At 31.7% G+C, this 13412-nt stretch overlaps 1 long non-coding RNA gene across 1 annotated transcript; it reads right to left on the reverse strand.

Annotated features, from left to right (window-relative positions):
• Positions 1 to 7769: 7769 nt before the first annotated feature.
• LOC115962254 lies at positions 7770 to 10487 on the reverse strand. The gene is made up of 4 exons (XR_004085374.1): positions 10018 to 10487; positions 9754 to 9889; positions 9387 to 9591; positions 7770 to 7982 (listed from the first exon to the last, which is right to left on the reverse strand). It is a non-coding gene; the product is annotated as an uncharacterized LOC115962254 (long non-coding RNA).
• Positions 10488 to 13412: the final 2925 nt, after the last annotated feature.

Genomic DNA, 13412 nt, shown 5'->3' on the forward strand with positions numbered 1-13412 from the left:
GTCGGAAAGAACCACAATTAACGGCTCAAAAACTTTCAAAAGTGTCATTCTTTACATCTAGAAAGTGAAGTCACAAAATCTAAATGTGGACCAATGGAAATCACTTTTTGGCTTCCACGTATCATATATTGCGGCTCCCTTCACTTTTATGTGTCTCTTTTAGGCTTTTAGCTTTTTGCTTTTTGTCTTCATTAAAAAAGAAACTCATTAGTTTTAAGGTTTTTTTTTTTTTTGTTGCAGTTTTTAATATTTTTTTGATAAATACGATGCAAATAAACTACCCAAAATTGCGAAATACCCAAATTGACACTAAATGTATAGTTGGTTTTCTTCAAGTTTTGTGGAAATTCTTGAGATGGATTCTTGTATTTTTGTCTGGTGTTTTGGGTGAATAAAGTAAATCTCATTCCCAAAAAAAAAAAAAAAAATCCACCCATCTACGTAGACCTAGCATTAGTATTAATGTATTATTAATGAAAAGGATAAATTACGAGTGGTAAATGTTCATATCAAAATTTCAAACAACGAAGGGAGGCCACCATGGCAACGTGGGTCTATCAACTGTGTTCGAACAGCGTGGGATACACAATTTTTTTTGCAATTGATAAGATGTAACATAATAATTAATGTTCTTTTCTGATATGATCACATAATTGGTTGTATAGTTAATGGGGATATAATTGGATATCTGCAAGAACTATCGGATAGACACCAATGCCGTGTGCTCACCAACTCTTTGAGGTCAAGTCTTTTTTTTTCTTTTCTTTTTTTCTTTTTTAATTCAACAGTTAGGGAATGAGAAATTAAGTTTTGGACGTTTTTATTAGAAACAACAAACTACAAAACTCTTAACAACTATTTGATATTAACTTGGTGATACTAAATTCTAACATAATTTTATTGATGCAACCTAATTTTAACATGTTTTAGCACTAGGATGCCAACTATGAATTCCTAACACTTATGTTTCCAAATTTCTGTCCCTATTCCCCTTTGAAAAAAAAAAAATCAAATATAATCAAACAAGCTATATATAAAAAGAGGAAATGTTTAAAACACAATATTGGTAACAGTTTGTTAAGGTAATAAGTTGTAGTTAGCTATGAGGCCTAAGACTTATTTTTCCAAAATTATGCTCCTATTCCCCTTTTAAAAAAAATCAAATATCAATAAAATACATATAGGAAATGTTAATAATACAACTTGTTCACAATTTTTTTTTAAGTTATTCTAGGATCACAACTAAATACACAAATATTTACAACTATCTGATATGACAAATTGATTGGTTATCTATCATTTTCATATAAATCTATTATCTTTTTTCCACTACTCATAATGAGCCATACTGATAGTTCTAGTAACGAGCGTGAAATTAGTTGTGGGTCTAAAATTTTTCTTTTTCCTTTTTAATAATCACATAAAAAAATAAAGTTGTTGACAATACTACAAACATAACTCTTTTCATACTTAATTTTATAACTTATTAATATGTACGATTGTGAGTGGTCGAGAAAAAAAATTGTATTGGGTGACCCAAGTTTAACCAAAACATACCTATCATTCTATCCGTAAAATCATAAATAAACAAAACTGTGAAATTGGATTTGCAAAATAGGCGTGTCTCGAGCAACTTGTCTCTAGAATTATTCAAAAGTTGCGCAATTTTGGCACATATTGGTAGACAAATTCATAAGGATCACAATCTAAGTTTAAATATCTGAAGTGTAGGACCCCTGGACCCATCGTATAAGCAATCCCACGGGTACAGTTAACATCACAAACTTGTTTTGCATTACTTTCTTCCGTGTAGGACCCCTTACTGTCCATCACTACGTTGTTATTAGTAGGCCATTAAGAACAGATGAGTAACCATCCAAACACATTCAATATATTCAATAACAACCATCAAAAGTTTTAAATTCTCATTAAGATAATGAACATTATACATAAGATAATAGTCACTCCCAATTATGTTCAAGAGCTACCCAAGTCACTTATAAAATAGATAATCCACTTGCTAAGATACGTTAAAAAAAAACTATAAAATGCTATATATATACAAAATATATAGGTTAATATTGACTTAAGTATTAAAAAGCTCTCTCATTGAAGCTCTCCTCAATGGTCTCTTTGATTAACTTTCTTATTATTGCAGATCTTATAAGCCCATTAAAATTTCTAGGTTGGGCAAGTGACTCAAATGAAAAATTTTGATTTTAGCGTCTATTTTTTATAATTATTCATTATTATCGAATCAAGATACCGGTTATTTTTTTTTATTTTTTATTTTTTTTCATGTAAGCGGTAATCAAATCAAATCTCTGATACCACGACATCAAACTTTATCAGCTGACCCACAGCACTTACTTTGAAATGCGTGTCGGTCACCGAAAATTTGGAATCTACCATGTTTTAAGGACTCATTCGTGCCGACTCAACTTTCTTCGTACTACTCCATTGCAGTACAGTTGTATTTTATTTATGTCACCTGCTTTGTCATTCATGGTACGTAATCACACATGACGCCATTACAATTGCAATTAATATTACTAATACATTTTTAAAAAAAAGGCCACTTGCACACAAAAAAATAAAAAAAAATCCGATGACAAATCTCGATTAGTGAGCCCTACTTCACGCGGGCTTCGGTACTTGCCAAAGTTTGTGTCTTGTTTATAGAGATTTTTGTTTTGGCTGAATTTGTTTATAGTGATTTAACAACTGGGGTTTGATGCTCAATGATTTTTCTAAAATTTTCTATCTGTACTTGTTCTATTGTAATCGACATGATAACAACACCAACCCAATTGTCAATTTGTCATTTGTCACTAAAATAAAATTCAAATTTAGATTCTCAACTATATACTAGCATATACTATCGTATTATTTAGATGTAGATTTAGCTTGTTGTTTTGGCTCTTTACAAGAAATATGCATTGTTCATGATTTTATCAAGTGAAATGCATTTTACACCTTTTATTAATGCTGGATCTCCTTCTCACGTCTCAAATCATGTTTAGCTCAAAAGTTAGGTGCAAAGTAAGTGCAAACACCAAAATCCAAAACGTCTTTTGGATCATTCGATATTGGATGTTCTGACCTCATTTTTCTTATTTTTAATCTATGCAATGGTGATATTAAGTATGGTAATTAAAAGCAACCATATCTCAAAAAAGAAAAGATAAGTATTCTTTCTCAAATCACTCGAAAAAGACAACCTCTCTCTCTCTCGTATGCACTTCTTCGAGATGCAACTTTTAACATTGAGGGTTCAAATCCAATCAAACCCAAAGCACTTGGATCTCACTCGATTGAGCCTTGAATTTGGTTTGAGCAAGTTCTTTAGTCTTGCACAATGAATAAAAACTTCAACCTTGAACCCTTGTTAGACCCTTACAAAAAACAAAGTAAATAACTTAGGACATTACAACTCTTCTTTTCACAAAATTTTCCAACACTGAATTTCCTAAAAATTTGATTTTCTTGACTTTATCCTTAAATAATTAAGTGATTACTCTAAATATAAAACCCTCAATCTATGCAATCTCTTCATGAGACTCATATTCCAACCTAAGCAATCTCTTCACGAGTCATGATTCTCACAAGAGGTCACCTTAGCTGCAGAAGTGCTTACCAGGCTCCCGTTTATGCAATTAGATAATGCTCTCTTACAAACCATTGTCCTAGTTCCAAGCTCTTTTGATAATCTTTATCAGCTTTAAAATTAAGTTTGCAAAAGATTCATACCCAAGGTCTATCATAGTGAATTTTTCCTTCAAACTACAAGACTAACCCACCACTTATTTATTTATTTATTTTTTTTTTGAGAGAGTTTCAACTTTTGTCATTTGTCACTAAAATAGAACTCAAATTTAGATTCTCAACTATATACTAGCATATACTATCGTATTATTTAGATGTAGATTTAGGTTGTATTTTGGCTCTTTATTACAAGTAATATGCATTGCACATGATTTTATCAAGTGAAATGCATTTTACACATTTTATTAATGCTGGATCTCCTCCTCACGTTCAAAATCATGTTTAGCTCAAAAGTTATCAAAAGTTAGGTGAGAGTGCAAACACCAAAACCCAAAATGTCTTTTGGATCATTGGTTATTGGATGTTCTGACCTCATTTTTCTTATTTTTAATCTATACAATAGTGGTATCAAGTATGATAATTAAAAACAATTGTATCTCTTCTCTCAAAAAAAAAAAAAAAAAAAAATTCAATCAATCGTATCTCAAAAAAGAAGAGAAAAAGCATTATTTCCCACATCACTCAAAAAAGACAACCGTTCTCTCTCTCTCTCTCTCTCTCTCTCTCTCTCTCTCTCTCTCTCTCTCTCTCTCTCTCTCTCTCTCTCTCTCTCTCTCTCTCTCTCTCTCTCTCTCTCTCTCGTATGCACTTCTTTGAGAGATGCAACTCTTAAAATTGAGGATTCAAATCCAATCAAATCCAAAGCACTCAGATCTCACTTGATTGAGCCTTAAATTTGGTTTGAGTGAGTTCTTTAGTCTCACACAATGAATAAAAACTTCAACCTTGAACCCTTGTTAGACCCTTACAAAAAACAAAGTAAATAACTTAGGACATTACAACTCTTCTTTTCACAAAATTTTCCAACACTGAATTTCCTAAAAATTTGATTTTCTTGACTTTATCCTTAAATTATTAAGTGATTACTCTAAATATAAAACCCTCAATATATGCAATCTCTTCACGAGACTCATATTCCAACCTAAGCAATCTCTTCACGAGTCATGATTCTCACAAGAGGTCACCTTAGTTGCAGAAGTGCTTACCAGGCTCCCATTTATGCAATTAGATAATGCTCTCTCACAAACCATTGTCCTAGTTCCAAGCTCTTTTGATAATCTTTATCAGCTTTAAAATTAAGTTGGCAAAAGATTCATACCCAAGGTCTATCATAGTGAATTTTGCCTTGTCCACATAACCTTTGATAAAGAGATTAATTTGAAACTACAAGACTAACCCACCACTTTTTTTTTTTTTTTCTTTTTTTTAGAGAGAGTTTCAACTTTTGACGTCCTCTCATGATGATAATTTTTTTTTATCGAATCAAGACACTAATCGGTTTTTTGGTGTAAGTGGAGATTGAATCCCAAATCTTTTATTCAATCATCAAAGACTTTACCGGTTAAGCTAATTGGAACCCATGCTAACCCACCACTTTTAATAAAGATTATTTGTCCAAGGTGCATAGTTCTAAATCTTATCTTTAACATTTTAAGATTGAGGAATACTGAACTCAGAATCTTCCTCTTATGGTAATCCAACTCCATCTGCATCTCTCAAGGATTGACTAGTTCATACCTTCCCTAGGTTGTTACTGTCAAGGAAAGGAGTTCTGCAATAGACCTTCCTCAAAAGAGCCAGTGATATAAGAATAAGAGGATGCATCCACTTGTGTATCCTCTACCTTTTTCTTCTTAGATTTTGCAAAAACCTATGACAGTCCAAGATTCAGAAGTAAATATCTTGGACTGTCATAGGTTTGGGCCCAAACAGTGTGGGCAATTTCAATAACTATTCCAGCCCCGTTCTGTGGTCTAAACATTGTGAACTCTATTGTTATTTGTTGGCATTCATTGTGCTGTTTTTTTTTCTCAAAAAAAGGGTTGGGCTCAATAGAAATATTAGGATCAGAGGCTAGAGTGCTAGTTGAACTTAAACATGGCCCAATGGAAGAGACATGATCAATACTAACCCCCAGAGGTCCAGAAAGCAATCCTCCAGTCATCAATTTGAGACCTCCAGCTGAACTTCCTTTCTTTGACATTTTTTTTTTTTTTCTTTTTACTAAAATGCAAAACTCATCTTTCAAGTTTTTTCAAAATTTATTTCAGTTCTCTAACTTTACTTTCATTTATTTCAATTATTTAAGTTTCAAATTTATTCAATTTAGGCATTTTCGTCAACGTTTGTTAAAATTTTTTGAAAAAAAAAATCTGAAAAATATTTTTCAATTATTAATTTAATTTTTTTAATTTAAAAAATTTGAAGAAAAATTGAAAAAATTGAAAAATTAACCACAACATGTAACAAAAGTTGATGAAAAAGCCTTAATTGAATAAATTTGAAAGTTAAAAGACTGAAATGAACAAAAGCAAAGTTAGAGAATTAAAGGGATGTTTGGTAACTATTTTTTCCCCTTATTTTCTGTTTCCAAAAACAATTTTATATTTTTGAGACTAAAAAACTTGTTTGACAACTTGAAATGGACAAAAAACAAAAATTGTTCTTAAAACTCAATTTATGAAGGAAACTGAAAACATGCAAAATGCTGTTTTTAGTTTCTAATTTTCAAAAGACAATAAAAACACGAATTTAATTTAATGAATCCGTCATATTTAATGAGTTAGCATGAGAGTTCAAATCCTACTAACAACATATTTTAGTATTTTTTTTTCTTCAAAAAACTATTTTTTTAATTTCAACTAACCAAATATGTTTTTGATTTAAAAAATACAAGAAAATTGTTTTTTCTTTATATTCCCAAAAATAAGTTTTTGAAAATAGAAAACACCAAACATAACCTAAGTGTCTGTTTGACATAATTAGTTTTGCCAACTTATTTTACTATTCAGTTTATTTTTGCTACTATTCATGACCCCACTGAACTTTTTGGTACAATTTATGGGTCTCATTGTACTATTTCAGCTAACTTTTACTTTTATCTACCGTACTTTCAGCAAAAAAATTTTAATTTCAGCAAAATAAGCAGATCTTAAACAGACCCTAAATGAATTTTGGTAAAATACAGAGGATGAGCTTTGCATTTTAGTTTTTTTATTTATTTTTATTTTTATTTAAATCAATCTTTCTTTGAATCGATGGTCTTTTATGGTGGTAGCTGTGCCTGATTGGATTGCTATTACAGTTTTCGAACAAAATGCAGCTCTTGAAAGTTTGAGGTTTGGGTGGCCATTTTAATTTCATGTATGATTTTCATTGGAATTGGAGTTGGGTTGAACTTCATTAAATAATTAAATGCCGACTCCAATTGTAAAACTCTCGATCTAGGAAGTAATGTAAAATTCTTGATCTTGGGAGTAAAATATTTATTTTGGGGCCATATTTTCTACCTAAGCAATCTCGTCTTAGATCGTTGTTCTCACAATAGGGAGGTCACCTTAGCTATAGCCTATAGAAGCCTAATTAAATTCAGGATCCCATTGATGCAATTAGGCAAACTACTCTCACAAACCATTGTATTGTCCTAGTTCCAACGACTTTTGATTAATCTTCTTCAACAGTGAAATTAAGTTGAAAAAAATTCCTAGCCATGATCTATCATAGTGAACTTACATTGTGGCTTCCAAATTCCACATAACCTTTGATAATGAGATTTGAAACAAGAAGACTTACCCACCAGTTAAATAGAGTGTAAGTCCAAGGTGCAAAGTTCTTATCTTTAACATAGATTCTTCATGTTATGGCAATCCAACTCCATCTGCATCTCTTTAGGATTGACTAGTTCATCCCTCACCTATGTCGTCATTGAACAAAAAAGGACTTTTGGCAATAGAGCTTCCTCTCAAAAGAGTTTCCAATGTTTACTGTATGTGGTGGCCTCGTGTGTGTGTGTTTTTTTTTGTTTACTAATTTTGAAGCACATGCAAGGCATGTGTAAACTGTAAATCACTATTAAAAAATATTAATAACAAACAATATTATGATTCTCTCACATCATCCTATAATTCAAAATTAATATTCTCTATATCATTTAAGTGCATTACTAATAATTTATTTACAACAATAGCTTTTCTGTTGGTGTGCATGAATGATCAATGTTACAAACATAACCAAAAATCTACAATTCCTTTGACATATGATAGAGAGCAAAACAAGACTTCTAAGCTTAATTGAATCTAAAGATGCTATAATTGCTGCTAGAGTGATAGCAATCTTTCTATGCTCATGATTTTCTTCTCTTTGGTGTATGAACAATCCTTCATGAAATGCAAATCATTGTTAGAAAATTTTAACAAATAAATAAAAATTTAAGAGAGAGAGAGAGAGAGAGAGAGAGATTATGGGTGGATTTGGTGGCCGGTAGTGAAAAAAAAAAATTATTAGGTTTATGGATTATAGAGAAAAATAAAATTTTTAATTGATTGAACATATTATTTTAAGGTGTTGAATGTGAAAGTAGAAGATCTAATACAACGTATATTGTAAAATGGTACTTTAAAATAGATAAAATAAAGTTTGATATATGAAAATGATATTTGGAATGGATAGGATGATGCTAGTGCTCTTAAAACATAAACAATGGATTCCCCGTCATTCTTGCAAATTTGACAGCTAACCTAACATCACCTATAAATCCTCTTTTCTCCAGATTAGTCTACGTGTGCACTTCTAGAGTCCCCCACCCCCTCTATGATCAACACAAGCCACGTGTTTCAATTTAGCTTCCGTTAAGCAACACGGCTTTTACTCGATGATATTTTCCTATGAGGCCTATGTGCCGACGGTTCGCGTGGATATTTAATCAATAATCATAGAAATGCAAATAATCCTTTTACTTTTATCACAATTCACTGGATAGATGGTAAGTTGTAATTGGTATATGTGTTGATCATTAGAAAGCTTTTACTTTTTGGAAAGTTTTTTCAATTTTTCATAAATAATTTTTAAAAATGAATGGTTAATATATATCTTCCACACCTTTATAAATTTAATGAAAATTATATTAGGGATAATTACACTCCCCTCCTTTGATGTTGAGATAATAACATTCCACCTCAAACTTAAAGAGAAAAAACAAACACTTCCTTTGAGTTTTGAAGAAGTTAACATTCTCTCTCCATTTTGTTTATATTAGTAATAAAATATTAAATTTTTATAAAAATCTCTTTACAAAAGTTTAACCATGGTTAGTAAAAAAATTACTAATCAATTTAGAATAAAAATAAAAAATTTATCAAGCACCAAAACACTTTTAATGGCAAATCTCTCCATAACCTAATGAAAAAAGAAAAACAAAAGAAGCAAAATTCACACTTAATAATTTAAAATACACTTTAGTTAAAAATTTTAAACAATAAATTTTAATTATGAAATATCATAATTTTGGAAATCTACCCTTAAACAAAGAGTATGTTAGTACATAACATTTTTAATATTAATTGAACGAAATTTGGTCAATTGGATGTCAAGAGAAGAAAATGTTTTTTTTCTTTCAAATTTAGAACGAAATGTCATTTTTTTAAACCTCAAAAAAATGAGAGTGTAATTATCTCATCATACTATATATAAAATATCAATTGATTCGTTAGACCGTTTTCGGTTATTCCAGTTACTCTGATCCATCGTACAATTGACTAACCATTTTAGAAAAAAGTACTTACTTGAAATCAGGGAAATTGGAAGGCCAATCAGGCACATATTTGTCCGTAGGATAACAATGAATTCTAAGATAGTCTCCAATTGTAGAAAGTCTCAGTGTCTTTGATGGGTCATCTGAGTACAACTTCAACTTCTTTTCCACAGGTAGGCTAAAGAACTCGATCTGTGGCCACTTCTAACATTTTTTCTACTGCCTCCAAAGACACCCTGTGATTGGTCACCTAGTTATATGTCTAAAGAAAAAAATGACAAATTTAACTATATATATATATATATATATATATATATATATATATCTGTGTGTGTGTGTGTGTGTGTGTAATTTATGAGAGAGTAAAAGTGTGTGAGTTGAATATGTAATATGTGTACCCGAAAAAAGCCATAGGATTTGCAGGCCTCTGCAATTAGTTTGAAAACTAGGGTTCTATCCTCTAAACCCAAGTCAATGACAGGAACATCAGCACGAGCAGAGTATTCAGATAGCCGGGGTCGGTCTGATTCTGGCCTGACATAATTTTCCGGCAAGTTTGTGTAACGAACTCCGGTGGATAGTTCTTGGTGTCCATGAATGGAAAAAAGACAAAAAGCAATGGAAAAATTAATTGAGAGAAAGAGAGAAGAAAAAGTACTTACTTGAAATCAGTGGGATTGGAAGGCCACTCAGGCACATATTTGTCCAAAGGACAACAATGAAGTCCAAGATAGTATCTCTAATTGTGAACCTTGTTCGCATTAAAACTTGTAGAAAGTCTCATTGTCTTTGATGGATCTGAGTATACAACTTCAACTTCTCTGCCACAGGTAGGCTAAAGAACTCAGTAGGCACTTCTAACATTTTTTCTACTGCCTCGAAAGACACCCCATATAGAACTCACTCACTTCTACTCTCTCATCCACACATAAAGTTAATTTGTCATTTTTTTTCTTTGGCATATAACTAGGTGACCAATCATGGGGTGTCTTTGGAGGCAGTAGAAAAAAATGTTAGAAGTGGCCATAGATCGAGTTCTTTAGCCTACCTGTGGAAGAGAAGTTGAAGTTGAACTCAGATGATCCATCAAAGACAATGAGACTTTCTGCAAGTTTTTTTTTTTTTTTTTGAAGTAGACCTTCTACAAGTTTAATGTGAATAAGGTAAAGGTTTTCTGTCATTTATCCTCAAAAAAAAGAGGTAAAGGTTCACAATTGGAGATTCTATCTTTTAGACTCCATAGTTACGCTTATACGTACCCGAGTGGCCATCCAATCCCACTGCTTTCAAGTTAGTAATATCAATTTTTCCATTTCTTTTTTCTTTTTTCCATTGCTTTTGTCTAACTCTAGTGGTACAAATTTTTTCATAATATTATCATAACTTTGTTACGTGTGACTCATTAATAGTAGAAATAAAGTAATGGAATAATCACACTAAAACTACCTTTGTTTGGCTTGAAATCACTTTACTTACCCATGATTTAAAAATTGTTACTTTACCCATCTAAGGTATGTTCCGTTTGTTTTCCGTAACCCACCTCTATTAAAATCAAGGGTAAATACGTATTTTTGCTCAAATTTTCTCTCTCCTTCCAAAACAAAAAATAACACAAAAATGCAAGAGAGACATAAAATTTGTGCAAAAATATCTATTTACCCTGATTTTAACAGATGTGAGTTACGAAAAACAAACGGAACATACCTCAGGTGGGTAAAGTGACACTTTTTAAATCATGAGTAGGCAAAGTGATTTTTGACTAAACCACATATAGATTTAGTGTAATTATCCCTAAAATAATAGATCCATATGGTTTCATAATTTTATCAATCATAAGTCACCACGTTGCAAATTTGTGATAAAATTATAAAAAAGTTGGTGACACTGACTTTTTAAAACTTGAACATATCACTGAGCCACTGTTTTATAGAAAAATTATGAAAAAGTTGGTGACAGTGACTTTTTAAAACTTGAACATATCACTGAGCCACTGTTTTATAGAAAAAAGCTACAGGTTAGGTTTTAGTGGGTCCCTTCCACCTCTTGTGCCCCAATTATTTAACTTAAAAAATACATTATGCGGAAGAGAGAGAACAGCTCTAGACTTGGTCCGTTAAAAGTTAGTAAAATAGAATGGGCACATTTATGTCAATAAATAATGACCATTAATAATAATTTATTATAAAATAATTTTAAAATATGAATCTTTGTAAAAAGAAATTGTAAAACATCATATATTTGTATGATTCGTTTTTGTAGATAACTTAAGTTTTTTTTTTTTTTAATTAAATTTTGTTTGATTTAAGTTTCTTAATGACTTTTGAGTGGAGTTATAATGTGCCTTTATGTTAGAATCAATTTATCTCTCATTTGTGTGTGTGTGTTTGTTTCTCAAAAAAAAAATAAAAAATAAAAAATCTTAATGACTTTCTTGAAAATATTTCTAAAGTCGTCATTGGTTAAAGGCATGATTGATACAACTTAGAAACTGATTTACTTTATATACTAATATATGTAAAACTAGTATTATGCCTATGCGATACACGATTTAAGTAAGAATCATATGCAACTTAAACAAAAGATAACAACAGCTAAGTTTTTGTATTTATCTAAAAATTTGATAGAGATGTATAAAAAAAATCAATAAGAACTGTTATAATTTTGTGTCTATCCATGAGGTATTTTAAAAAACAAAAAATAAAATTAAAGGTTGAAATTAGTAGTTGTATACTTGTACTATTGTTTTTTTTTTTTTTTTTTAAAGAAAAGTTAACGTTGATATGAACAATTAGTGTGAAACCAAAATTCTAATCCCCTAGAATGCTAGAACTCATAAATCATAAATGAAGTAGATATCCTATTGCTAATTAAATAAAACACTAAGAAATTATAGATAAATTAATAATAAAAGAATTAGATGAAGAATTTGGATTATATTCAAATTGAAATTTTTATCAACTTATGAATTATAGGAGAAGAAGATAAGAAGATAAGTGAAACCTCAATTCAATAATTAAGAACAATCTAAATTATTAAATATTTAAAAATTTGATGTTGAGAGAGATTCACATGAGAATTTAATTTTTATCATTGAAAGCATGGAAGAAGGCACTGAAACTTGAGTGAGTTTCACCCTATCAAGTTTAAGTCCTGTGCGTTGCACGCTACATGTGTGTGTATATGCATGAAAAATGACCTGAATTTAATATTTATTGTAGAGAATTGATGGTGTGGGGACCGGCCCAAAATAACAGGCTGGCTGGGCCCTGGGCCCTGGGCCCGTCCGAGGACGCAGCCCGTCCAAGGAGTCAACGGGGCCAAAGCAATCCTTATTCAGGCCCACTGGGGCAAAGAGAACATGTCCGAGGAGCAATTTCTCCTCGGATACTGCATAATCCGGAGTAAAAGTACATCCAAGCCACTATAGTCCATCTTCCAAATATGTAAGAAGGAAGAAAACTCGAAATATCTCAGCAAAGGCTGCCACCACCACATTAAATGCATTACAACTACTCTCCTGGCTGCATTAATGAGGAGAAGACCCCTGAACAGTGCTACCTTGGCTACCGCAACTCACAAAGAATTGAGAGAGGCGTCTGATGGGACAGGTGCTCAGGTGAAGGTTTGGATAATCAACAAGTGTAAAGCCCAGATGATTGGAAATGGCCTATATAATATGTAAAAGTCCCCCAAGAAGAAGGGGGGAGAGAAAGGAGAGAATACTAGAGTGAAGTCTTACGGCATTGATATGTATCTATGAATCAAGTTTTTAGCCTGATCATTTCTGGAGGCCTTTCTATGCAGTGGCATTTTCGTTCTTGTTTGTGTATTCCCTTAACCCATGCATCAAACCGTTTGAATTAACTGAAACCGAGTTCTTTAGCCCATACTCTACAGAAATTCATTGTGTGGGACCTTTTGGACCAAGACTTGAGCAACAAGGATTGGGGCACCAAATTGTTCACCTACAATTGGCGTCGTCTGTGGGAAAAACTTAAGTGTCAGTAAGCACAATGGTTAAGCATGGCAGGACTAGGTCCACACCAGGAGAATCCTC

This window comes from Quercus lobata, chromosome 9 (genome assembly GCF_001633185.2).
Source record: "Quercus lobata isolate SW786 chromosome 9, ValleyOak3.0 Primary Assembly, whole genome shotgun sequence".
Classification (NCBI taxonomy): domain Eukaryota; kingdom Viridiplantae; phylum Streptophyta; class Magnoliopsida; order Fagales; family Fagaceae; genus Quercus; species Quercus lobata.